Below are 27783 nucleotides of genomic sequence, written 5' to 3' on the forward strand. Positions count from 1 at the left end.
TTAACATGCATTAGAATTACCTGGGAGGCTCCTTGAAAACAGCTGGGTTGCACTTCTGGATCACACTTCTGGAATCTTCGATTTCGGAAGTCTGAGAGAGGGCCCAAGAATTTGCATTTCTAATAAGGTCCCAGATGATGCTGATGTTTTTGGTTCAAGGTCTTCACTTTGAGACCAATATTTATCTGTGGTTATCATCTTACATGACAGAAGTTATGTAGCATTCATTAAAAATATTTATTGATCACTTACTATTTACTTACTATACTATAGAAGTATAATCTGTTTACTGTTCTCAGTGTTCTCATTATTTAATTACTTGATTAAAAATGTGAGATTTTAAAAAATCAGAAGTTAAATTGCATGGTGCATATCCTCTTAAGTGAAGGCACAGGGTTCTCAGAGGCCTGGAGTCAGAGTGGAGGCAGGCCAGGTACTCATTGTGCTTTGCATGATGGTCAGGACACATATTACCTGAGGAGTGGGAGACAAAATGAGTATTAGGACTCAGAAGCAGGGGCCAAAAACACAGCAAACTTGCTGTTGAATACCAACTTTCTGTAGAGGATAAGGGCAAATTTCAACTTTCACTTCAAGAGAATCTAGAAGAGAAAAAGCAGTGACAGGATAATTCAGTAGACTTTTTGAAAATGGATAACTATATTGCCCTTGACAAATAGTGTTTATCTTGCTCTAAAGCAAAGTTTCACTCTCCAAAAATAAAATTGTTTAATCAAAATGTCTTTAGGATACTTTTTACAATCATCTAATGGTTGACCAAAGTCATTGAATCTTGGAAAATGCACCTTAGTAAATGGAGACCAACTGGGTGTTCTTGTCACTTCAACCTCTGGGCCTTTGAATGCATCTCTACACGGTTAAGGGCAAACACCTGCTGGTTCTAGTTTGTTCTTCTTGCCTACAGTTAGGCAGTGAAAATATGTGAGCATTGAGGTCAACGGCACTAGACACAGAATGGGTAGTCTATTTGTCGCAGCCGGCGTGACAAATAGACCAGGAAACGTGAGGGTAAGAGGATGGTGAAAAGAAATTAAGAGACAAAAAGATGGGGGCAGGAGGAGCACTGAGGAGGATGTCCAACAGTGCTGATTTTATTCCACATTTTATAATCATTTATAAGGCAGACCACAATAGGAGGAGTAATACATCAGAATCTAGTCAGATGACTGCAAGTTTCTCTAAGTTTACATTAACTACAAGCAAAACTCGTGATGCCAGGTAGTCACGGCTAATGCCATTAGCAAGATAATCAGCCAGGGAATGGGTTATGGGAGGTACAGGAACAACAAGGACCAACTAAGAACTCACGACCCTGACCACATTGTTCCTTCTGTAGGGAGAGTGTGTGGGAAGTCACGTAGGCGAGCGCGTGACACATAGCACAGACCCTTTGTCAGTGTTACTCAACTTTCCCGTCCTTAACCCCTTGTCAAGGTGTCCGGACTTTAAAGGAGACACAAGTCAGGGCCCGGTTTGGTCCTCGACTCTAACCGTGCCGTGGCCTCCAACATCTATTGTTTAATTCTTCAACTGTAATAGGGAAGCAACACTCTCACAGTAAATATTCATAAAGATTTTAAGCTTCTGGATGCCTATTTATTTTTATTGTTGAAATATAATTGACATACAATGTTATATTAGTTTCAGGTGTGCAACATATTGATTCAACAGTTCTATATGGGTGCTTATTTATTTCCAGAATATCAGAACTAAAAAAGATCTTAGAGGAGCACTAGGCTAATTACTTTCTTTTACAAATTAGGAAAATAGGGAATGAATGACTTGTCAAAGGTGGTACAGCTGATTAGTGGTTTGAGTTTAGATTGTATCTGTCCCAATGGTATTCTCACTATTGCCCTGATTTTGAATTCAACCCTAGTGCAAACTTTTTTTCTAGCCATGTGTGAACCTTATTTACTTACAATTTAAAAAAATAGTTTTTGTAGAGTTGAACAATTCTGTGTTTCATTTCATGTAATTATGCTTAGCTGTAATTTTTTCAAATATATTTTTGAAGAGTCCAACTTAGAAAGACACTGTTGGTATGTTGCTTTTGAAGCTGAACACTTATTCAAGGTTCTCAAATCACAAATTCATGCTGAGAGCCCCTGTAGTTACTAACTGGCATGTTGAAGCAGAAAAGAATTCTGGGTCGCTGAGGCTCCTTGCATGTTTATAGCTCTGGCTACAGCAGAATGGGTCCTTGTAAATGTCATAGGAGATAATAATTGCAATGGAAAAGAAAGAAAATGTTTGGAGCTTATGAGAAAAGACCAAACTGCTCCCAATCACAGGACTGGAGAGGTCAAGAAAACATCCCTAGGGCAAGAGAGATGAAACTTCCCCACAGTCAAGAAATTAATGCTGACACCTAGTCAGCTAAGTAAAGTGCAGAGCGGAAAGAGCCAGCCTGGCTATATTCTGGCTTATGGATAGAGCTGTGTGTGTACAGTCCAAAGAGAAACAAGTGTAAAGATCATCTTGTCACTGTAAATAAAAATCACCCAGTTGCCCAAGGGACCCAGAGCTCAGTTATAGTCTGGTCAGTTCCAGCCAGGCCATCACTGTGCCATTATTGATGGTAATACAGGAAGAGGGTGGTTTTCACTGTGGAGTGGAAGGAGGTATCTTTGGCACTAATGTCCAATTACATTAATGAACTTGAAATTTGGCTTTGTGTGGGCATTTCTTTCCATGCTCTGAATTAGATTTTAAGTGGGTAAAATAAAATACAATAAAAAATCTTTTCTTCAACACCATTTTTCTTTGACGGTCATTATACAAATATATGTGACAGAAACAGAAGTATTCTCATGTCGTTTGTGCTAAATCCAAGCATTGAACACAAGGCCTGATGCTGGAAGGACAGAAGGTCACTGCCCTTTGGGGAGGTTACACTTTCAAACCAAATAATTAAGAATGTGTTTACCTGAATTTGGGCTGTTTTCAAAGAGTCAGTGTGAAGTGCTGCCAAGCTGGGGTCTAAAGAGGGGAAAAGCTCTGCAAAAATGTATGCCTAGATCAATGCTACCAAAGTCTGCTTTCAAATGTCCTCAGAGTATTTCTCTCAGTAGGTAAGCAACTCTGCCCCAAGGTGAGAGTTTTTTCAAAGACCTCTGTAATACCTCTGAGGTTCATCCAGTGACAATGCTGGTCTGGGGAGCAAGAAAAAAACAGTAAACAAAACTATATGGTAGGCAGATTAGTGGTCCTCAAAGATGGTCATATATCTGTTCTTTAATAAAAAATTTATTTGTTAAGAGACAGTAGAGAAAACTAGTTAATCCCTGGGATGTGTGAATCTATTACATTAGAATGTAATTACATTATATTATGTTACAAAATGGATTTTGCACTTTGTAGATGTGATTTAGTTAAGCATTTTTGAGATGAGGAGATGTTGAGATGAAGATACAATGTAATTACACAAATTCTTGTAAGGGTAAGAGGGAAACAGGAAAATCAGATAATGTGATGACAGAAGTAGAGGTTGGATTGATGCGATTGCTGTCTTTGAAGATGGAAGAGGACTATCAGCCAAGGAACATAGGTGGGCTGTAGAAGATGGGAAAGGCAAGTAATGGATTCTCTCCCAGAGAGGCTCTAGAATAAACACTGGAGGCTCTGCCTACATCTTGATTTTGGCCCAGTGAGACATCTGACCTTCTGAACTGTAAAATAATAAGTTTGTAGTGTTTAAGCCACTATATTTTTGTATTTAAGACTCTATATAAGAATGGATATAGGAAACTAATACACACTGATGGAAGGAAAGTCTATCTAGACTATGGCATCACATTGCCAACATACTGTATAATTTCATCTAAATTGATTCTAAAACTTTGTTAATACCTCCCTAAACCTGTGGTTACTCCCTACTGCACCCGAAAACAGGAAGCAGAAGTAGAGGAAGGGTTGACACATTCTTCTGACTCCATTAAAAGTTGACAAAGGGTAGTTCATCCCACCAATAAAGCTTCAACACATGGTCATGTCAAGTATATTGAGTCCTGATAATCTGGCTCTGTGGTCTCAGGAATGTGAGAGAGAACTTTTCAGCAGTTGCTGAACTTGAAATGTGGTTTGACCACTTAGACACAGGCACACACAGACATGCAGACACACACAGATACATGGATTACTTTAATGTTTACAAAATCTTTTCATCTCTGTCATCTCATTTGAACTCCACCATTACCCTATCATATTGTCTTCAAGTTAGAGGTGAAGTAATGGGATTAGAACATTGGAATGCCTTGAGCAGGGCCTCTGCAACTAAGAGCTAGAGGAGAATCTGGTTTGGTGTCAGAGTCCATGCCCTCATCCCTTCACCACACAACTGCCTCAGGGTCTTCTCATTCCCAACACAGTGGACCTGAATGGTTCATAATAAGCACTCAGTGAGTACTTCCAGACAAGCCTGGATTGGTGCCCCTTTTCAGAAACCTAAGACAGTGTCTTTCTAGAAACATTTAAGGTATTTTATTTGGAAAAAGCAAAAACGAATCTCAAAGAAGAAGATGACTTCTGGAACCTATGGCTTTCCAACTATGATGTCTTTATAATTATGAAGAGCAGATGCTTGCTTTCCCTTTCTTTGGCTTGCATAGACCAACCTCAGATAACTGTACAGCCCAGTTCTCTCCCTTCCCCCTTTGTCAACCAACTGCAGAATAATTTTTTTTATCCCAGTTTGAGAAACAGTCTGATTCAACTGTGGAAGGGGAGGGAATTTCACACATCCCAAAGAACCCCAAGGGTTCTGCCACTTGCAGATTCTTCCATATCTTTCTTATAACCACACAGTGCCACACATGGCAGCACATCATAATGGATGGTCAGCTCTTGATGGGTACAGTCTGGCAGTAGAACCTGAGAACTATTTTTGCACATATTGTAGGAGTCAGTGACAAAACAAAACAATAACACATCATATTCTCCTGAGGATATCAAGAATATGACCCAAACCAATAATTCTTATTTTCTGTCATTGAGAATGTAATAGCTAAGGCTATGACTTGGTCCAGTAGGTTGGGTCTAATTTTATCTATCATCTAATTATGAGATGAAAGAGTATAATGTTTTGTTCTTTAGAGTATAGAAGTCTTCATTTGTTTATTTAATAGATATTTATTTGTTGAGAAGTAATACAGAAAACTAGTTAAGACTTGGGCCTATCTCCTGGTTCTGTTACCACAAATTGTGTGACTTTGATTACATTACTGTCCCCCCTCCCAAAAATGAGGTGCTTATTTTGCCCTATAAGCACATCTGCTTGGGTTAAGTTTTTAGCTTAAACATAACATCTCAGTTATTTCATCTATGGAAGTGAGATTATGTCCCTAAACCTCATGAGGTTGCAGTGAGGATTAAATGAGCTTCTGTGTGTGAAGTCTTTACAACAGGGTCAGTCACATAATAAGTACTCAATAAATGTAAGCTGTAAACATTGTTTTTTATTGGACATCCACTAAATGCATGGATCTCTGCTGGATCTTGAGCAGTATAGAAATAACTGTAAGAAGAAGCTCACATCTTAGTGCATGTCATCTCCATTCTCAGGTTCTTTGAATAGTTCCCCACTGACCATTACATGGATTCTAAACCCCTGTGGCCCACACTTCATCTCCCAGGACTCTCTTGTAAACTTAGGCTCTACTCAAATTAGACAAATCCACACACTTGATAATGCACCTCACTTATTTTCTACAGCTGTGTACATTCAGTTTGCTTTGATGGGAATGTCTCCTGTTGAAATCTGATAAGACCGTCTGGCCCATTTCAAAAAATACTTCATCCATAAAGCATTCCTTGATGTCTCTTCTCTATAGTTTGCACCCTCAGAGTTAGTCTCCCCCCTTTTCAGACACCCTGGGTGGTTTTTTTTTTTTTTTTTTTTTTGCCTTATTGTGGTACATATCACTTTCTGCTTGGAAGTAAGGTTTTTGAGTTTTTGGTTTATCCCTGCCCTTGGGTTATAAGACACTTAAGGGAGAGTTGATGACTAATTCTTCTATGTAGCCCCCACCAGCATCTACTTCATGGCCTGGTACACCATAGATGCTCAAAAAATATTTAATGAGTAAGTGATTGTTAATATGATGAATGGTGAAAATGTTTGTATTACTAAACTCCCTCTCTGTATGTGAGCACGAATGTATACTAACACTAAATCATATGATGGGTTTTTGCATATGGTTTGTACAAATCACGCAAGTGTACACTCCTACATTTCAATTGACAGAATAGACTTGATCAATGGTTACGTACTGCCTGCATAACTATGTTTTCATATTAGAAATAATGTTAATATGTTGCTAGTGTCTTCAGCTCTGAACGCCCTCTAGTTGCTTATAGCCATTCAGATTGTAAAGGTTGTGATAGCTGGAGGAAAGATTTCTGCAGATATAGACACCCCTCTGTATTTGAACCTCAGGTTATATGGGTCTGTACCTCCTCCTCTGGAGAGCTGAAATGAGGAAAAATAATCCAACTCTGAAAATCTGAAGTGTAAACCAGGGAAAAGAAGAGGGTAAATCTATCTATGGTGTAAATCAACAAGTAAATTAAGAGAGAAGACTAGATGGACAGGGGCCAATGAAGTGGGTAGTTTGTACTGGTCCCCAGCCTATGTCAGTTACCTGAGTTATTTTGTTTTGTTTATTCTCCAATAGTCATCAAGGTGCCAGCTTCTCTTCCTTGGTGGAAATAATTTTAGAAGATGAAATCTGTCCCCAAGCCCTGTTTCTGACACAGTTACCATAGAGCAATCAGCAAATATTGCAGCTTTTTGCAGCAACTTGGAATATTACTCATATCACTGTAATGTCTCCACTTAGCCAGGATAGCAATTCATTTTAATACTTTTGTCTGAAAAGAAAAATGATTTGGATTTTCCCGATTACACATGGGCTCAACTACGTATCAATTTATTTTTAAGTTCAATATTTGCATTCCTGATGTAAGTGCAAACATAAAATCAAAGAGAAAAAAATATTCAAGCAAAGGAGCAAGTTACAAATAGAGGTAGAATCAAAAAGTTCGGAATCTAAACAACTTATCTTTAGAATTTGAGCTAATATTCAGGTATTATAATGAGTTACCGAATGTTAATAGTTGTAATATTGAGTTTTTTTGAATACCCCTGCATTCTTTCACTCTTTTTTTGTTGGTATTGGTGTTGTTGGTTTACTCCCCTCCCTCTTTGGGGGAAAGGATCGAGGTTTATGAGTATGATATAAAAGAAATCTTGAGGAAGGCAGTTCAGAATAGTGGGTCAGTGAAGTTGACAGAGCCAGAGTCCTTCTGGGTCACAACTCTGCTCTCCAGAGAGACCAAGAAGTAGTCTATGAACTCTCATTATTCAATTAGTTTGCCCTGCTGTTTGCAGATAATTATTTCACTCCTTCCCCATTACTTTGTTGAACTGACCCTTTGATCATTATGAAATGTTCCTCTTTATTGCTGATGGCGCTGCCATCTGGAAGTGTACTTTGACTAATACTAACCTAATAGCACTTTCTCTTTTATGTTTATTGTTTTCATGGTTTATCTTTGTTCCATCCTTGTACTTTCAACGTCTCCAGTCTTTTTATTTTAATTACATCATTTCTAGACAATGTATGGTGGTCATGTTTTGTTTCTCCAGTCTGACAGTCTCTACCTTTTAAATTGAATGTTTAAGTTCTAAGACTTGGTAATATATTTTATTAAATACTGAGTAAATTAAAAGGGATATCTATGAAACATGTCCACAGTACAAACAATAATAATACAAGAAAAACACAGGTTGACCACTACTCACTTCAGAAAGTTAAAAAATCACACATCTTTTTATTGGGTTGTCTTATTTCTGACTATTGAATTTTGAGAGTTTTTAAAATATAAATTCTGGATTCAAATATTTTATCGGATATGGGATTTGCAGATACTCCTCTTAGTTTGTAGCTTGCCTTTTCATTTTCTTAAAGGTGTCTTTCAAAAAGAAAAATTTTGAATTTTGATGAAACCAAATTAACCCATTTCTTTTTCTTTTTTTTATTTTTCAACAGATATATAATGTATTTGGTGTTGCAAGCAAAGAAATCTTTGTTTAAACTGAGGTCACAAAGATTTTCTTGTAGAAATTTTATAGTTTTATTACATTTAACATTTAGGTTCGTGATTTATTTTTGGTTAATTTTTGAATGTGATGTAATGTTCTTTGGGGTGTGGAAGGGGCACATGAATATCATCATTTTATTTTTTATTTTTTTTAAAGATTTTATTTATTTATTTGACAGACAGAGATCACAAGTAGGCAGAGAGGCAGGCAGAGAGAGAGGAGGAAGCAGGCTCCCTGCCGAGCAGAGAGCCCGATGCGGGACTCGATCCCAGGACCCTGAGATCATGACCTGAGCCGAAGGCAGCGGCTTAACCCACTGAGCCACCCAGGCGCCCGATATCATCATTTTAATACCATTTGTTGAGAGGATGCTGCTGAATTGCCTCTGAGACTGTAAAAAAACACCAGTTAACCATAAATGTGAGACTCTAATGCACTTCACCGTATGTGATTATTGCTATCGTTAGACTGTTTTCTATTTGTCCAATCTGTTGGTGTCCTTTGGTACTCTCTTTCCTGCCTTTTCTGCCTTCTTTTAAGGCATACAATATAATTTTAGCATTTCTCTTTTTTTATTTATCAGCTTTTTAGTGATATCTCTTTGTATTTAAAGTGATGGGGTTTATAATATATATTTATAATATATTTCTTAATTTGTCACAACCTACTTAGAATTAATATTATATTGTTTCAAGTAAAGTGTAGGAACCTTGAATCTATATTATTTCTTCCCTTTTTAAAATTCTTTTTAAAGTAAGCTCTATGCCCAACATGGGGCTTGAACTCACAACAATGAAATCTTGAGCCGTATGCTCCACCTACTGAGTCAGCCAGGCGCCCCAGTATTATTTCATTTATCCTGTCTATATTCCCTGCTCTGTGTTGTTACTGTCAAATATTATACATCTACATGAATTGTAAACCTCACAATAAAACACTACTACTTTTACTGTAAACGGTCAGTTGTCTTTCAAAAAAAATTGAGGGGAAAAATAGCAAAATTTTATATTTACCCACATATTTGCCATTCCCCCCGTGTTTCTATAAATCTGTGTTTCCATCTGTTGTCATTTGCCTCAGGATGAATAATTCTTTGGCATTGTTTGTTGTGTAAGTGTGCTGACAACAGACTCTTTCATCTTTTATAAATCTGAAGATGTCTTAAATTTATTTTTATTTTTAATAGATATTTTCCATAAATATACAATTCTGGATTGACTCTTTTCGTGTTTGTAAAGCACTTTAAAAATGTCATTTCATTGTCTTCTACATTTCTTTATTTTTGATGATAAGTTAGCTGTCATTTTGTTTTGTGGCCCTCCTGTATGTAATGTGTCTTTATTCATTGGTTACTTTTATGATTATTTTCTGTTTCCAGCACTTTGACTCTGATGTGCCTAGGTATGGTTCTTTTTACGTTTGTCCTGTTTGGGATTCCCATAGATTTTTAGATCTGTAAGTTGATGTTTTTCACCAGTTTTGACATTATTTCTTCATATATTTCTCTGCCCTATTTTCTGTATTTCTTTTTTAGTGACTTCAGCTACATATAAGTTGGCTCTCTTGATATTGTCTTACAGATTGCAAAGACTCTGTTCACTTATTTCAAAATATTTTTGTCACTGATTTTTAGGTTTAGTCATTCCTATTGATCTGTCTTCAAATTTTCTAACTTTTTTTTTTTTACTGTCTCCAATACATTGTTAAACCCATTCAGTGATGTTATCATTTTACAATTTGTGTTTACCAGTTTCAAAATTACCATCTATTTTATTTCCATTCCCTGAAGAGTCACTCAGGATGACCGTTTTGTTTGTTTTAAGATTTTAATTTTTTTAAAATTTATTTGATGTAGAAAGAGAGATCACAAGTAGGCAGAGAGGTAGGCAGAGAGAGGGGGGGAAGCAGGCTTCCTGCTGAGCAGAAAACCCGATGTGGGGCTTGATCCCAGGACCCTGAGATCATGACCTAAGCCAAAGGCAGAGGCTTAACCCACTGAGCCACCCAGGCACCCCAGGATGACTATTTTTTAATTTCTTGAATATGTATACCTTTGTTGAGGTATAATTGACAAAATTGTAAAATATTTAAAGGGTATAGATGATTTATATATATATATATATATATATTTATATATAAAAATCATAGCACTGTTTGTGTGTGTGTGTGTGTGTGTGTGTATGTATTCCCTCTCCCATCTAATTAACACATCCATCACCTCACACATTTACTTTTGTGTGTGTGTGTGTGAGAACATTTAGGTATTGCTTTTTCTTTTATACATTCCTTGAAAGCAATGGTGTTATATATTTTGGCCAGTTTAATAGTTGTTTATGGTAGGCATACTTTCATCATTAAGGTAAATTTAGTCAAAGGCTAGAAAAAGCCCTGCAATAAATGATATTTGAGGATTTTGATGGGGGGTGGGGAGGAATATAAGGAGAAATGGTTTTTTGTAGGAATGTCCTTGCATAGAATTAAGACTATTGTTTAAGGATGGCTGCTGATGTAAAAATGTTACATATAATTCGATGATAAGTATTCATGACTGTATGGCTATAAAATTCTAAAAGGGAGAGAAGGTGGAAAAATCAGGGGTATGGTGAGATGTACAATTATGGCTTTTAGTGACAAGACAATAGTGACAGTGCAGAAAGAAAACGAGAGTCAGGAAACCTGGCCTGTGCTCTCTGCTGATCTCAATTCTGCAGGGCAAGTGACCTCTCTAAGTCTTGTCTCTCATTCTTGTACAGCTCATAGATGGATATAGTAATACATACACGTTATTAAGGATTGTAGAAGATTCAAATGAGGTGTAGGGAGCATAGAACACAGTGTAAATTCTGAAGCTGTGCAAAAATAATTCTTGCTATTATCAATAGTCTTTGAAGAAGTCACACACTTATTGCTTTTTCCATTGATTTCAGATAGCAATCACTACTATATGGATTAATAGAGGACTGGAAATTGTCTAGCAGATCCTGGGGAAATATTAGAATCTTTGTTGTAAATGGAAGACATTAGGATTATTTGTTTGAATCTTTTCCTTTTTTTGGAAGAATTTATTTTGGAAGACAAAAAAGATAGATTTTTGAAATGTCTTTCAAATATAGGTTTATGTAGAAATCAACCTACTATTCCATGTGTGGGAAACATTACAGAAAATCAGATTTTGCCTGTGCCATAAATAGCAAACAGTGGGAAATAGAAGGTTCAGTCAATCATCTACCTGATACTACTGGTTTGATAATTTATTTTTACTGTACTCCCTATTTGAGGTAGATTGAGTAGATGCTTTATCTCAGATATGTTCAGACAAGAGAAAAAAGCAAAGAACTTGTCGATTGGCTTGTAAAGTTAACTGGCCCACTTGGGTGGTTGCTAATAGAGATCTAGGGTGTAGGTGATACAGGCTGGATGTCTATCATTTCACCCTTTCATCAAGACATGTGACTTGTTGAGTCTTCTATAAGGTTTAGGTACTTCATTTATCCTTAATTCTACTGACTTTGAGGCAAAGAAAGAGAGTTATTCCTTCTGTTTAAGAAAATAGAGTCAGTTACCACTAAATCTTCAGGAAAAAGAGAAAAATACTTTTAAAAGAAGGAGGGTTGTCTTATCCAGAGCACATGACCAATGAGCTCTGCTAGAAAAATACTTTGCATACAGTCAGTGCTCAAAAAAGAATTTAATGATTGAGATAGTCTAATTTGTCTATAGCAAAATATCAGAATAAGTATTGTTTTATTTATCCTGACAGAGAATATCTGGCAGGAATTAGGTAACCAGTATCTACATAGATGATATGAAAACTGTCACATCTTCACAAATGGTGAGAATATCTTTTCCTATATATAGCGATGTGGTTAAAATCAGGTAGGCCAAAGTGAATTTGGGTGTGTAAGGGCAGGTTGTGCCTGACCCCACACTTTCACTCCTCTCTGCAGCCATCTCTCTCACGATTTGGTGTGCTTGAGGGCTTGTATTTGGGCATTGAAGAGGAGGCTGGAGTGGGAAGCATGCTCCGCCCCATTTCTAGGGGATGCTAGCTAAAGGTGTGTGAGACTTGGGACACAAGCTGTGCTGCCTGGGTGCCTTGGTGAGGAAGAGCAAGATGAGTTGGAGAGAGGGATATTCTTTCCAGATTTTCAAGCGATGGCATGTCCACATTAGTCAGGAACTGGGCGTTGCTGAGGCAGTGTGGCAGGGAGACAGTGCTCTCTCAACTCTCTCAGAAGACATTGTCAGTTGTGCTGACAGAGAGGTAGAGAGGTGCTGCCCCAGATGTCCTGGTCAGTGGTCTCCTTTAGGCAGCTGAGAAAAAGGACAAATGTGCATTTATTCTTGAACAAACATGGGCTGAGACTCACCCTAGGGCCTCCCAGAAATAACTGAGAGATGATCAAAGACCTTGGGGTATAGGCCAGGGGAATGAAGAATGAGAATCTGCAGTTCTTCAGGTGTGGCTGTAGGCCAGGAAATTGTTATTATTAATATTAATGTGACCTCATTTTACCCACAGACTGCTGAGACTAGGAAATTCAGGTTACATCTAGTATATTTATTTTCAAAGCATTTTAGTCTCTTAATATATTCTTATGTGAACCTTGTGATCAGGGACATCCCCTGGGTATATGGATTCAAGGCCAAGTCTCACTATGTTAGTCCTTTATCCCTATTACTCTCAAGAGACATCAGGTTATGGTGGATCAAGAGAATCCTTGTAGAGAATAAAAGTTAAAAATAGGCATATTACAGAAGAGATGGGTGCTTACTCTTCCCCTCACTTTGCTCAGATGGTGCTGCTAATGGGGGAGAAGGGTCATAGTGGATCGGTGAGGGGGAGCTCAGGTGTATACATCCCCGGTTCAGGCATGTGGGCTGTGATGGAGTAACCCTGCAGGAATCAATCTTTCCACCAATCGAATGTTACTCCATGTTACCCTACATGTAAGATGCGGACTTGGGTGCAGAAAGTATCTCCCTTAAGGATTGTAATACCCTTGACAGGGAAGATCAATGACATAAATCTTTATATTCTTTATAAAAGCAAAATCAAATTTATATACTAAAATCATTTCTCAAAAGATTTAAGTTGTTTTGAAATAAAATTTGAAATGCATTTCTAATGTATGCTGAAAAAATGTTATGGACTGAATTATGTCTTTCCTCACATTCATATATTGAAGCCCCAAGCCCTAGTATCTCAGACTATAACCATATTTGGACATAGGCTCTTTACAAATGTGATTAAATTAGAATGAGCTCTCCCCCCACTTAGGTGGGGTTCTAATCCAATATCACTGGTGTCCTTACCAGAAGTGGAAGAGACATGAAGGGGTGTGCATGGGGCAGAGGGATAGTCATGTGATAAGGCAGAACAGAGCAGTCATCTGCAAGACTAAGAGGGAGACCTCAGGGGAAATGATCCCTACTAGCACTTTGATCTTGGCCTTCTAACCTGCAGAACTGGGGAAGAGTGCATTTCTGTTTTTAAACCAACCAGGCTGTTGTACTTTGTTATGTCAGCCCAGGCAAATTTGTACAGTCTTGCATGAGAAAGACCTTGTCTGTCCTGTTTCTGGCCATGTGTGTGACACCTAGAAAACTTCCTGGCACCCAATAAGCACTCAGAAACCCCTCACTTCATAAGTAAATAGAAGACTAAATGAGGCATCTGCTAGAAAGTCTTTCATACCAAGGACATGTTAGTCCAGGTCAAGGGGCCTGTTTGGAGTGCTTAGGTCTCTTATTTTCTTCTGGTATAAAGCCAGAGCTCACACTCTTCCAATCCAACCTCCCCACTCCCTGATTCGAATTCTCACTTATTCTGTGTTAGTTAAAACTTATTTAGTGTTCTTGTTACTAAGCCTTTCACATCAGTGGTTTGCTTTTAGGTTATTCCCAACACAGAATGACCACCAGATCATTGCCCAGGTCATTCTTCAGCTTCCTCTACACATACCTATGCCTCTCCTTTATGGCCTAGTTAATGTTCTACCTGCTGCCTCCTATCTTGGTCTGTCTACTGACTATCCCATTCCTGTTCTGGAATCCTGGTGTGTCATTCACCTGAGAAATAGCATCTGCTGTTGATATTTATCTTTTATCATTCTGTCTGTCTGTGTTGATATTTATCTTTTATCTTTTATCATTCTGTCTCTCATATGCATAAAAATGCCTTACATAATAAGCATATGTAAATGAAGCAATCACAATTAGAATGGTGGTGGTGATAATAAAAAAGAAAGGTCTCCTGACACTGCCCTGAGCTACTGAGAACAGAGCAGGCCTACTCCATCTCACCCTTTCAGCAGCAACAGGAGGCTGACCTGAAGTTTTTAGTCACAGCAGCTGTGGCCATCCTGCCATCAAATGTCAGTGTCCATACCAGTCCTGCAAGTGGACACAATATCATTAGCCATCTCCATATGTTCCAAAGGAGTCAAAAAAGCATTTCTCTTTTGAGAAGCCTCCTGAAAGTACCAAGTCAGGGGCTTAGGGGGAAATGGACCTCTGTCTGACACTAGACCAACAGTGAATATACAAAGCAGGACTTCCAGGCTATTAGGATGATAATTGCTTATAGAATTGCTAGAGCATAGCATCTTTTCAGACAGGTCTACCTGAGAAATTCAGCTCCAGTACACCCGAGGAGTGACTGAAATAAATTAGGAGATGGAAGAGATTCAGAGCTCCATCAAGCTTAGACGAGTCAGAGGAAGTGAATCAGATAAATACATTAACACATACACACAGTGACGGATGAGGCAGATGACATTTTATGCTCCTTTAAACTGACTGATGAAGATCAGACAAATTAGAAATAGCTGTGGACAAGTTCAAGAATGTCTTTCTAGTATATACAGAAAAGGAAGCTTTTTTCCCCAGATTTATTGAGAAATAATTGACATGCATCACTGTATAAGTTTAAGGCATACAGCCTGATGGTATGATTTACATATATTGTGAAATGACTACTACAGTATGTTCAGCTAACATCTATCTTTTCATATAGACACAATAAAAAGAAAAGAAAAAAGAAAAAAAAGGGGAAAAAAATCTCTCCTTGTGATGAGAACTCTTAGGATTTATTCTCCTAACAACAATTTTTCCATATCATACATCATTGTTAGCTGTAGTCATTATGTTGTATATTATGTTCCTAGTATTTCTTTATTTTATAACTGGAATTTTATACCTTTTGACCACTTTCCTCCAATCTCCCCTCCCTCAACCTCCTGCCTCTGGTATCTACAGGTGTGATCTCTTCTTCTATGAATTTATTTATTTGTTTTATAGATTTCATATGCAAGTGAGATCATACAGTATTTATCTTTCTGTTTCAGACTTATTTAGCAAATGTCTTCAGGGTCCATCCATGTCCTCACAAATGGTAGAATTTCCTTGTTTTTAATGACAATAATAGTCCATTGTGTAAACGTGTATATCACAACTTCTTTATCCATTCATACATTGATGGACACTTATAGACACAATCACAATTGTTTTTGTGATTGTAAATGATGCTGCTATGAACGTGGGGTTACAGATATCTAAGTTAGTGTTTTCATTATTTTTGCTTATATTCCCAAAAGTATAATTACTGGATCAAAAGATAGTCCATATCATTTATAATTTTTTGAGATTCCTCCATATTGTTTTCTGTGGCAGCTGTACCAGTTTACATGCCAAGAGTGCACATGTTTTTCCTTTTTTTTATATCCCTGCCAGCATTTGTTATCTTTTGTCTTTGATAATAGCCATTTTAATAAGCATGAGGTCATATCTCATTGTGGTTTTAATTTGCATTTCCTAATGACTACTGATGTTGAGTGTCCTTTCATGTACCTGTTGGCCTCTGTGTATCTTTGTGGGAGAAATGTCTGTTGAGGTTCTTTGCCCATTTCTTAGGTTATTTTTTGTTGTTGTTTTAAGATTTATTTTATTTTATCTTATTTATTTTTAAAAGGATTTTTTGTTTTGTTTTGTTTTGTTTTTACTTGTGAGAGAGAGAGGACACAGTCAGAGGGAGTAGCAGACTCCCTGCTGAGCACAGGGAGCCCAATGTGGGACTTGATCCCAAGACCCTGGGATCATGACCTGAGCCAAAGGCAGATGTTTAATTGACTGAGCCACCCAGGAGTCCCTGTTTACTTGTTTTAAAGGTAGAGGGGCAGTGAAAGTTGAGAAAGGAATAGCAGAGGGAGAGGGATAAGTAGATTCTGCTCTAAGGGCAGAGCCGGATTCTGGACTCTATCCTAGGACCCTGAGATTAGAGACGAAATCAAGTTGGATGCTTAACTATGCCACCCAGGTGCCCCAGGTTATTTGTTTTTTTGTTACTGAGTTTATGAGTTCTTTACATATTTTAGATATTAGCCTCTTACCAGATATATGGTTTGAAAATAGTTTGAAAAAGAATCTTAAGGAGTAGAAATATGAAATAGCCCTAGAAAATGGAAAGCGGGGGTAATGAAGAGACTATTCCAAGAGTTGTATCTCTTTGCTCAACATTTATAAACTTTAAGAAGATAGTTTTAAATATAATACTTTATTTTTAAAGGATGTCAGAGCAATGAAACAGTAATATTGAAATTGAGACTGTTTCTGTGAAATTTGTACATTATAGATATTAGGACCTTATGGATTCCTATTTCCTATTCTTAGTCTAATCATAGAATATGAAGTTATTAATTTAAGCCATAGTTTAGAATGTGAACACCATTTAATGGTTACTGACTTTTACTGGCTCTATATTAAATCTATATTTTAAGGTAGCTAAAGATTACTAAATGCCAGTATTTGCAGAAAACAAAAGCATGTATTATTGACTCAGGTTTTGATTGTATTTAGATCATAAAGGACTTCTGATTCTAAGTTTTCACAGATTTTCTTTTTCCTCTAAATAGGCATAGTTGAATGTATATGTTTCCAATGCATATTTGTTTTTATCTTAACCTGGAAGTCTGGAAAGCAGAGAAATGAAATGTGGTAGCCAACAAAAGAAGTGGAATTGAAATAAGTAGCTGATAGCACTCTACATTTTGAAGGTGTATTAATTTTGGGAAACCAATGGCAAAGTAAATTAACCTTGGAGTGGAGAAGAAAAAATGCGAAGGTCAGAGGCTGTTGGCATTTTCTCCTTCCTGAGTTGTTATGCTGTTGATGGCTAAAGCCTTCATATTGCTTAGTTGTAATGAACTTCACCCTCATGGATGGTCAGATGAAGCAGAGTCATTAACTAGTGAACATGAAGTTGCTACATGTCTAAACAATCTCACACAGGTGGGAAAGTGAGCTTTAACATCTAAGTTGGACAAAAGTGGATCACAAATCATCTCTAGTCGAGTTCTGTATTTGTATGAAAATATGAGGAGTCCATGAATGATCAGTAGCAATTATGTTTCTGATTTCCAGCTTACCCTCATCATTTTCCAGTATGAGTCTTCTGTTTAGTTAGATTGATATCCTAAATTCATCTCCTGCAGCCACACCTTCCCTCAAAAAGGCTGCCAGGGAGTGCTTCTGACCATGTGATGGAGTCCATTCTTCCATTCTGTAATGTCCAAATTCTTTTCTACTTTTTCTAGTTGTATACATTGTTTATTTAATTCATTGTTTTGTGTATTTATCTTGCTTGGCACTTCATGTATGCCTTTTTGTAATGTGATAATAAATTTGACTGTCAGATTTTTAAGGGCACATATCATACCTTTTTTTCTGGGATCTGTGGTTTTCTTACTAAAGGACGTTGGTTAGACAGAAGAAATGTTTAATGAACTTTGATCCAGGTAGTTTTTTGGCTCTCAAATAACTTTTTTAAAAGCTGTAATCTGATAAAACATTCTGAGTTTTATATTCAGAAAACCTTTTACTAAGTGTTTACTTTGTGAATTATAGATCCATATGATACAGAAACTTCAAACTTAAACAAAAAACAAGCTTTCAATGTTTAATGAAAAGCTCGTAGTGTTATGTTACAGTTTCACTTAATAAGGAACCATAAATCATAAAATACAACACATTGTACACTATCACTAGTGATCTGGAACAAGCTTAGAGCATTCCAGAACTAAGGGTGAGTTCAACATGTCAAAAATGTGACAGGTAGGATGGTAAGTGTAGAAGGTGCTGTAGGGTGCTTAGAGGTGTTGGAGGAGCAGTGTGTTATGTGCAGTTTGGTGTGACTGCCACAGAAAGGTAGTGTCAGGGAACCCTGAATTTTGAGACTGGTGGACAGGAAGCCTGGATGTCCTGTTTGGCAACAAATCCACGATAGCCTACAGTGGTGGAGGACAGGCTCAGATACATATTATATTAAGACTGCATTCTCTGCGATGGAGATTTTGAGCTTATTTTCTCAATTGAGGTGTAGGGTCATGACACTGTTAGTCATGAATTTACAGAGGTACAAAGTCTATCCACCTAGGCTGTTGGAACTTGTGATTAGCATTATATGTCTTGGAAAGAACTATTATTATATTCAAGAAAAGAGTGGTTTATTCTCAAATCATCTGAATAAGTTGACTAATTACTGAAGATTATCTTGATATTTTCTCCATCACAGTTTAGAGAAAAGGAGTAGATCTGTCTAGGTGGGAGAACTGCTAAAACTGGAAAGGGACTAGTATCCCAAGTGCATTTGATGCTTATATTTGAAAAGTGGAGAGATAATGGATTATACAACAAGGAAAGGGACAAAAAAGTCCCCTGCTTTTAATATCCACTAGCAAATAAATAAATAAACAAGTAAAATGGATGGACAAATCAGTAGGTAGATAGAGAGACAGAAAGATAGATCCCCATTGTTTTTCTAATCAAAGGCTAATTTTGATTTCCATAAATCCCTATCATTGCTTCTTGGGGCACAAGGTGTATGAAGGAAATTTAAGATATTGATCAACAAAGGAAGGTGTGGCAGCTGGCTTGGAAATAAGTCAATTAAAGCTTCAGAATTAGCTAGGCATTGGCATTTGTCCTAGGACACCTTAATAGTCCTCTGGATGTCAAAATGGAAAATTGGGAGAAATAGTTGTAGCAACTTGTTATAGGAGTTTTCTTCCATTGGTTGCCCAAAAAATAGATAGTGTCACTATGTGAAATTAATGATTATAAAGTACTTGAAAAAACAGAAAAGTACAAGAGAGATTTGAGACCCAGTAAACCTGATTCCCTGACCCATGAACTGGAATCTAGACTTGGGAAAGTCTGCAGAGTACAAATGTGACTTTGTTCAAATGTCATGTTGAAAGTTTGGAGATTCATCAACTGGGGAGGTCATTAGATACTCCCTTTATTGGACTGTTCTCTTTTCGGCATACACTAGATGACCAGCTTTACAGAATAGAGATGTTTGGTCATATTGCTGAAATACAGGCTTGGGGACAGGAGCTATAGCTTACCTACTGACCACCAGGATTGGTAATTGCTTCCAGAGGGGTCTGTTCTTCTCCAGTGAGTTGGAAGGCAGCAATACCATTACTCATAAACCACTTGTGTTCAAAGGTGAGAGAAACCAAGCTATCCAGACAAGTGCCCAATGTTTTGATGACAGATGAACCCTCTTATGTGGAAGTGATTTGGTGGGTAGTATACAAGGTGGAAATGAAAGCTACCTCGAACCCAGATTCCTGAATGCTAATAGCCTAAAGGGCCATTTTGGTGTCATAGTGCTACTTGCTGGATATTTTATAGCATTGCATAATATCTCAGCCTGGAGACTACCAAATGTCAACCAATGCATTACATATGAGGGGTGATGGCTGAACAATCCATGAAGCAGGGATCAGGGAATTGTAGGTTTTAAACATGCAATTTCCTAAATTGACTACCTGTTGTAAATAACATCAAAGATAAAGCTACTTGTGATGTATTCATTTATTCATTCATTCACTTCTTCATTTAGGCCAATGGCTTTGTTTCACTGGAATTCATACTACTGAATTTAAGAAGCCATGATTATAAGTCAACAAAATAATAGAATTAAAGAACTGACAGTCAGCGTCTCTTACTCTAGTTATTCTTTTCTTCCCTATTTACTCACACTTTGATCTTTCAGATCATTTCTACTTAACAACTAGAGATTTATTGTTGAGTGGGAATGTTTTTTAATTGGTGCAAGATTACACAAGTTCGCTGTTTTCTTTGTCTTTCCATTCTTTTTCTTATTTCACAAACAGCGGATTCTTTTGGTGGCATGTAGAAACATCTAAGGGGGTAGTGGCAGTCAAAGAGGAAAGATTGTTACCTGCACCACTGACACAGAAACATAATTTTTGAGTATTTAGTGTGTCATAATACCAAAGACTTAGAATTGTGTATTTCAGCTGACATTTACATTGTGGGTTTTTTTTTTTTTTCTCAGTAATTTTTCGGAATCTGTTGGAACCAACTAAGGTTATTCTGTTGTAAGTAGTGACAGTCCACACATGTTCCAGTTTTGGCCCGAACATTTGTATCAAGAAGTCCTCAAGAGGGTACATACACTTCTGAATATCTTCCTGTTTTTTCTGAGAAAATCAGAGGTGGCACAGAAACACATCCTGTTCTCAGCTGCCTCCCTGAGATGGGTGCAACCCAGCTAACTTTACTTCCTATCTCTGTCTCTCTTGCCTTCTCACTTCTCTCTTCCCCGCTCTCCCCCTCTCCTGTGGTTGGTATGTGGTGCCTATATAAATTTTCATACAACTGACAAGTGCCGTAAATAACTGCTTCGCTGTGGAAATGGGTGTCTGGATACTTTTCTGTCCTAGCCATACAACTTCATAACGCTGTCTGAGGGAGGCTTTCAGATCCCTCCTGTTTTATTGCATGCTGCATCCATCTTACATCGATAAGTGATGACAAATAGGATAAAAAATCTCCCAAATGTTTCAACAGAAAAATCAAACAATTATTTGTCTTGGCTTCACTGTTTTTGATATCTGGAATGTGACATGAACCTTGCCTGTCGACTTTTCATTTCAGATTTGTTTTTGTTAACTCTTAACACCGTTGTTTTATTTCTGTCTTACTCTATTTGGCCATACGCTTTCTGCTTGAATTCAGACTATTTGTCAAATGTGATAATGGGGCAGAAAGACGCAGCATGAGAAGTTAGCCTTCTTGTCCTTCAGCATTTTCCCCTGGATGTAACTTTCCTAATATTAATGCAACTGTACATTTCACTCACAAATTCCAAAGCCCTCCAGAAAGGGAAATTGTATCTTCATCATGAGCAGATCATCTTATTCTGTGATTCCAGTAATCTTTTTTTATGGGCTCAGGCTCTTTCTGAAGATGCAGAACTGGAAAAAATCTTGGCCCCCTTATTTCCTGGAGGAGACTCACTCATATTCCATTTATGACCTTTGCTGTTAAACCCGGGGAGTTCCAGAATGAGCCTGGACCTTGTCTAAGATGCCTCTGAGGTAGCAGGCTGTGTCGCTTTGCATCTCTCAAGCCATGTCCCTTTTGGCATTGTTACTTTCAGCATCTCTCTCCCTGGCATTGTCACCAGCCACCTTCATCCTTTCTTTCTTTCTTTTTTTTTTTTTCTCCCATTTTTTTAGAAGTAAAACTTTTAATCTTTAAAGAGTGTGGACTATCCAGAAGTTCAAGGACAAATCCAGGGTGTCCGAGGTTTCAGGCCCTACCTGTGTCTGCCGCAGACACCCTCTTTGGCCTTGTGCAGGTCATTCCAGTTCTCTCCACTTCTGCTTTCCCATCTGTTAAAAAGTGGATAATAATATTTGCCTCGCTGGGGTGTATTTATGCTTAATTACTGTAATTGCTTGTAAACAATTTGCTATCCTGGGATAAAACATATGACTGAAGAACAAAAATTAGAGGAGACAATTTAACATCTCTTTATATATTTTTAATATTTATTACATGATTGCCTTTCCCCCAGCAGTTTATTTCAATAGTGTGCATAGCAGCTGCTCAAGGTAAGGGGTAATGTGATAACATGAGAAAACACCTTGTAGAAGTCAGGTTTCTTCTCTAGTTCCAGCCCTAAATTGCTGTGTGATATTCAGGTTTCATGGGCTTTAGACACTTACCTCAAAAGGGATAGTAACACCTGCCCAATTTATCTTACAGAGATGGAAAAGAGTATTGCATGCAATAGCTGATGTGAAGAAATATTTAGGAAATTAAGAGACCTGTAGAAGTACTTTTTTTTTTTTTTAAAGATTTTTATTTATTTGACAGAGATCACAGGTAGGCAGAGAGGCAGGCAGAGAGAGAGGAGGAAGCAGACTCCCCACCGAGCAGAGAACCCGACACGGGACTCGGTCCCAGGACCCTGGGATCATGACCTGAGCCGAAGGCAGAGGCTTTAACTCACTGAGCCACCCATGTGCCCCTGTAGAAGTACTTTTTATCAGCCATTTTATAGCAAGATGAGCCCTAAGACTAATACATTAATGAGAAAACAGAATGTTGGGTATATGTCATGTGTTTCATACAACATGTATATGTCTATATACACACTCACACGTGCACACGCATGCACAAAAAATATGTGTATATTTTAAATATTTCCCTAAGAGCACAGTGCCCAACATATGTAAGTCCACAGTAAAAACTACCTGTTATTGTTTCTAGGTTACCCAGAAGATTCCATATATGCCATTAGATCTATTGATACTATAAGTTGTAGGGCACATTGCTTTGAAACTGTCTCCTCCACTGCCCACATAGCACTAACTCTATATGGAAAGAGCAACATATTCAATGTTGTTGAAAGACACTGAGAATCCTCTCCAGAGCTCTAATATCTCTCCTGTTTACCTTGAATTTTTCAGGAAATGCCACCATTAGAGGTTTACCCCTTTCTGTCTCCTCAAAAAGAAATAGTAATCCCAAAACAAAGTCCATCAAACTTATTATTGACTTTCAGACTCTTAACTCCAAGAGACAGGATGTTCTGGAATGTGTGAAGATCTATATAGAAAATTCTGGGGAAGAATAAGAGAATGAAGAGCCCAAAGGGGAGATGGAGATAGGGTAGAATCAGGACAGATAATGTGATATAAAAAGAATAGAGTATATTATATACTATATAGGAGAGACCTGCAGGGAAAAGTCAATTCTACATTAAAATCTGTGACGATGGATAGATAGATGGATAGATAGATGGATGCATCTTTCACTGTGTACTGTTCTTGCTGGAGTCAATGGGGTTTAGGTCAGCTTGTCAAAATCATTTTGGTGTAAAATGTCCGAGAGATGGAAGATTGTGGTTTGGGGAACAAATTGCTTTATGCTCATTAAAGCCTCTTCCTATATAGGAATCCTTAACTCTAGGAATGTATATAGGTGGAGACCCCACATTACAAAGTACATACGTACTCCAGATCCTAAAAGTTCTCTTTCTCTGCTCTCAGAGTGGGAAATTAGAGAATTTGGGACCCAGGAATCCTGTGGGACTATTCCAGTGAAGTCACCTACATCCACTTTTAGGTTCATGATTGGAGTAATGCTCTGATGTAAGGCTGTTGGCTCCTAGAGATTGCCTCCTTACGGAAGTGAGTTTGTGCCTAGGAGAACAGGGAACTTTGGAGGCTAAAAAGACTCTGTCCCTGTGTCCAGCAGGGGAATTCCAAGTCTCATGGAGTAAGAGAAGAATGCGGCATGCACATGAGTATGTGTGGTTTGTGCATGTGGAAGGTGTTCCTGGTGCCTCTAGTGCCTGTTTCTAACTTATGGGCACAAGTTAACATGCAGACAGTGTGAACGCAGCCCACATGAGCCACAGGAAAGCTAACAGGGATGAGCTGAGTAAATCTGAGTGGAGTTCATCTCCTATACCTATTATGTGTTTTATTGTATGACTGAGAGCTCCTGGGTAGACCCAGACAAAGCCACGTTATCGATTCCTCTGTGCCCCTTCATGATTTTGCATGCTCTTCCCTGAGACCATTATCTAAAACACTGTCTGCAATTAATCTTCAAGGCAGCATGTAATCAGCCAAAGGCTACAAGACTAGGGTTTCAAACAGTCCCAAATGCTGAGGTTTGGGACCTACAATAGGGAAGACCTGGTAGAGAGTTACCTAAATGGTCAAGCTTCCTTGGGCAGAGTAGATTATTATGCATGATGAGTTGGGACATGAAAACATGAGAACGTAGGATATGAGTGAATATATTTCTTTATAATGTATCTGTCCGTGGAGGCGGGGGAAGGAGGAGGGGGGATTGGAAGGTGAAAGCGTCCAGATGCTGGCGCGCAGTAAAGCATTCCTGGCTGTTAGTTCCAGTAGGTCATTACTGCATTAATTTGGTGTTTAATTAAATGCCTGTGCAACAGACCATTTATTTGTTATCTAATATTAGCTTTGGTTCTTATCAATTAAATGCTAGCTGAGGGCTTGATTCACTTACATTTTATGTCCCCTTATACTCTTTTCAGAAACAACAGCCAAACCCAACAAGGCCTCACTGTGCCCAAAAAGATTTATACACTCAGATTTCAGTGTGGGGAATACAATATGCTGGTGTCATTAGGTGAGAGTAAGGGAAGTAAAAAGAAGATGCCATTTCATTTTGAGAAAGCAGTTACCCAAATACATGGGCTGTGGTCTCCCTTTCCCCTCCCCTTGCCCTCTGAACAACTGGGGGTATGAAGGGCAAGGCAGAGGTGGAAGGGTTGTATATTACCCACCGTGTGTTGACATGTTTTATCCCCGACTCCCATTCTGCCTTCCCCGGTGCTAAAGGCAAAGGCCGCTGGCTTTCCCCTAGCGAACTCTCTCCTTCCCTTGTGTATATCTGAGCTTTTAGTGAGATTTGTAGCACTGCCATGAAATGCACAAATGCTAAGGGTTTGTGTACCCTCTGTCAAGTCAAGCGATGTTTACTTCAACTGAAATCTTATTTTGGGCAAAAGGAATGCAAAAAGGGCAGGAAAGGTAAGAGAGGTTTACTGTGGCACAGTGGAAATGCTGGGAATCAGACCTAATGAGTGTTTGCTACCAGTTAGTCATTTGCATATCACTGTTGACATTCTTCTTGTGCCTTTGGCCACATACCACCTATCATTTACTTAATTTTTCTTCAAACCTATCTATTCTTTTTAAATTAGAAGCTGATTTTTAAAAGAGAACTTGACCTCACTATCCCAGATACATGACTGGTATTACTTTCCATAAGAAGGCAATAAGTATGAAAATAAATATAACATAACTACACACATTATTAATTTATGGGAATATACTAATACCTGTCAAAGGCTCTGAGCCTTCAAGCTTCAGATCACTTCCTTTGCTAAAAAGGAGAAAAGCATGTATTACAGAGGTGTTAAAGATGTATGATTCCAGACTGAGAATTTATCCTTGGTGTCATCGTAAGGATGAAAAGAGAATTGAAAAGGGAATAACATTCTCACTATGCGATTCAATTTTATTTGCCAAACTTGTGCACCACCTAAAATTATCTATAGCTTTTCACACTTGGGAAACTACTGCTCTAAGTCACTAGAGTTCTGTTGTAAACTTATCCGAAGTTCTAATGAAAGCTCAAGAATGATTTGGGATGGAGTAATCTGCAAGGATCAATAGGACACTTTGGAAACCAGGAGTTCCCCCTGTTGCAGAGAGCATATCAGGCAGGGATGTTGTGGGCTGGAGCTTTTGATGGCTGCAGTCATGCCTGTGGACGCATCAGTGCAGCCTCTCTGTGCTTTGTTTTCTTTCTCTCTGACCACTCACCCCATCAGAGGTACAGCACCACACACATAATCTCTCCTTTATCATCGACCCTCAGCTTTCAGAGCCTTGCATGATGTTCCATTCAAAGCTCATTCCTTACAGGCCTTTTCTATGAAAAGTTACTCCAATATCTTTCAGTATGAGTAGTGTATCAAATCACAATTAGTTGTAAGTTTTATCATATACAACTGGATGAGAGCGTGTGTGATAACAGAGTCAGTGTATTTTGAAGAAGGGAAATGTTTAAAGCATGCAGAAGCAGTGTGGACATGCTTGCTCCCACTGAGGCCCATGCAGGACTCTGTGCCAGTCTTACCCGTCTGACCCTGCAGGGTGAGCTTCCTAAGGCTCTGAATACACAGGTGGGTCTTTTGTCAGGTCTTGTTTCTCTGTCATGGCCTAACCCGTTCTATGGGACATAGTTCTCAAAGTACAAGTGAAATGTGAATTTTCTTCCAGTCATTCTGGTTGATGGCTTCTACTTTCCATACCATGTGACAAAGCTTGACTTGAAGAGGCTGGGAGGACTAGAAGACATGGGACCTGACATTGGGTCCCCAGGTCTATTTAGGTTGAATAAGTGCTAATAAGAATTGACTCTCCTGTAAGTTTGGGGAGGAAACTAGATACCAAAGGAATATGACTACAGGTTATAATTTATGACATTCACTTTGGAGACATTTAAAGCAAATGAAAATCTCTCCCAAAAAGTTGGAGAAACACAACTTTGGAAAGGGACAAAGAGATGAAATTTAGATAGACTGATTGGCAGGGAGACTGCATCAGGGAAGTATTGCTCAGCAGTTACCAGCTCCCAAGCCCTTGGACTAGAAGGTTTGTTTGTATGGCCACTCTGGGAATATGAGGGATATCCAGAAGCTGTGGTTTTAAAGGATTCGGAGGAATGTATATATGATCAAGACTTGGATTGACACATAAGATTTGATAGCAAAAATCAAACAAGATTAGAATTATCACCAGTTATGGAGCAGGATGTGTCTATGGGGGAGGGGTAGTAATGGTAAAAAGAAGAGAAGAGAGTGTCAACACTGAGATTAGACATGGCTCCACACCAACTCCTCCCACTCCTGTGTTAACGTGGATATGTTATTATGGTCTTGGGAGTAGTGAGAACCTGTATTTAAGAGAGCTATGACCAAGAGGGAGGTATTCTTCTAAAGGAGGAGGGGAAGGGAGAACAGCATGTATAAGCTCATGGTAGATTAGTTGGGGTCCAGTCTGGATGAGTAAACTCTAAAAACAGGCAGCATGAAAGAATAGGCTGAGCAAGTCCACTGCCAACACTTGCCTCCTTCCCTACAATGCATGGCTCAGAGGAGTCCCTGGAGATGTGTGTTGGTCTTCCTTTCTGTTATTAACACTTTCTCCTTCTGTTCTTGTCCTTTCTCCATTCTGAGAGTCATATTATAGCTAAGTTGTAACTGTTCACTATTCTGTCTGCTTCACATTGAAACATTCACCTTTCTTTGTACCCCTGTGGTATGAGTACCCCAGCACTGACTCACTGACCCTGTTACTTATCCTTAGTTGCACCCCGTAGCCTGGCCATTTCTAACATCAGGGGATGTGGAAAGCATGATCTTCATAGGAGTGCAAATGGGCGTTCTTGTCCCAGCTCTGTCATCTTACAGGCTGCTCTGAAGATCCAGTGAAATACAGGTGGGAAAGATCCGTAAAACTGAAAGTGCTTCACAATTCCTGGAATGTTCCTCCCTTGGAATTACTTAGTTAATCATGGAAGGCCTTTGTTCTGCATATGTAGTCCTAACCGTGGACTTGGTTTGCTCTGGCCCAGAGGGGGTTTTCTGGCTGCTCTGGAAGGAAGCTCTTTCCTCCTGGAACTGCTGACAGGGCCTCAGCTGCGATGGTGGTAGCAGGTGGTGCTCTGATAATGTCGGCTCCAGTTGAGGTACAGGAAAACAGAACAGCTGAAGAACGAAA

The 27783-nt window shown here is 38.5% G+C and overlaps 1 long non-coding RNA gene across 1 annotated transcript; it reads right to left on the reverse strand.

Annotated features, from left to right (window-relative positions):
* Positions 1 to 300: 300 nt before the first annotated feature.
* LOC309847640 lies at positions 301 to 27783 on the reverse strand. Its single transcript, XR_014302530.1, has 3 exons — positions 27352 to 27783; positions 25335 to 25378; positions 301 to 474 (listed from the first exon to the last, which is right to left on the reverse strand). It is a non-coding gene; the product is annotated as an uncharacterized lncRNA (long non-coding RNA).

This window comes from Mustela nivalis, assembly GCF_964662115.1.
Source record: "Mustela nivalis genome assembly, chromosome: 14".
In the NCBI taxonomy this organism is placed as follows: Eukaryota; Metazoa; Chordata; class Mammalia; order Carnivora; family Mustelidae; genus Mustela; species Mustela nivalis.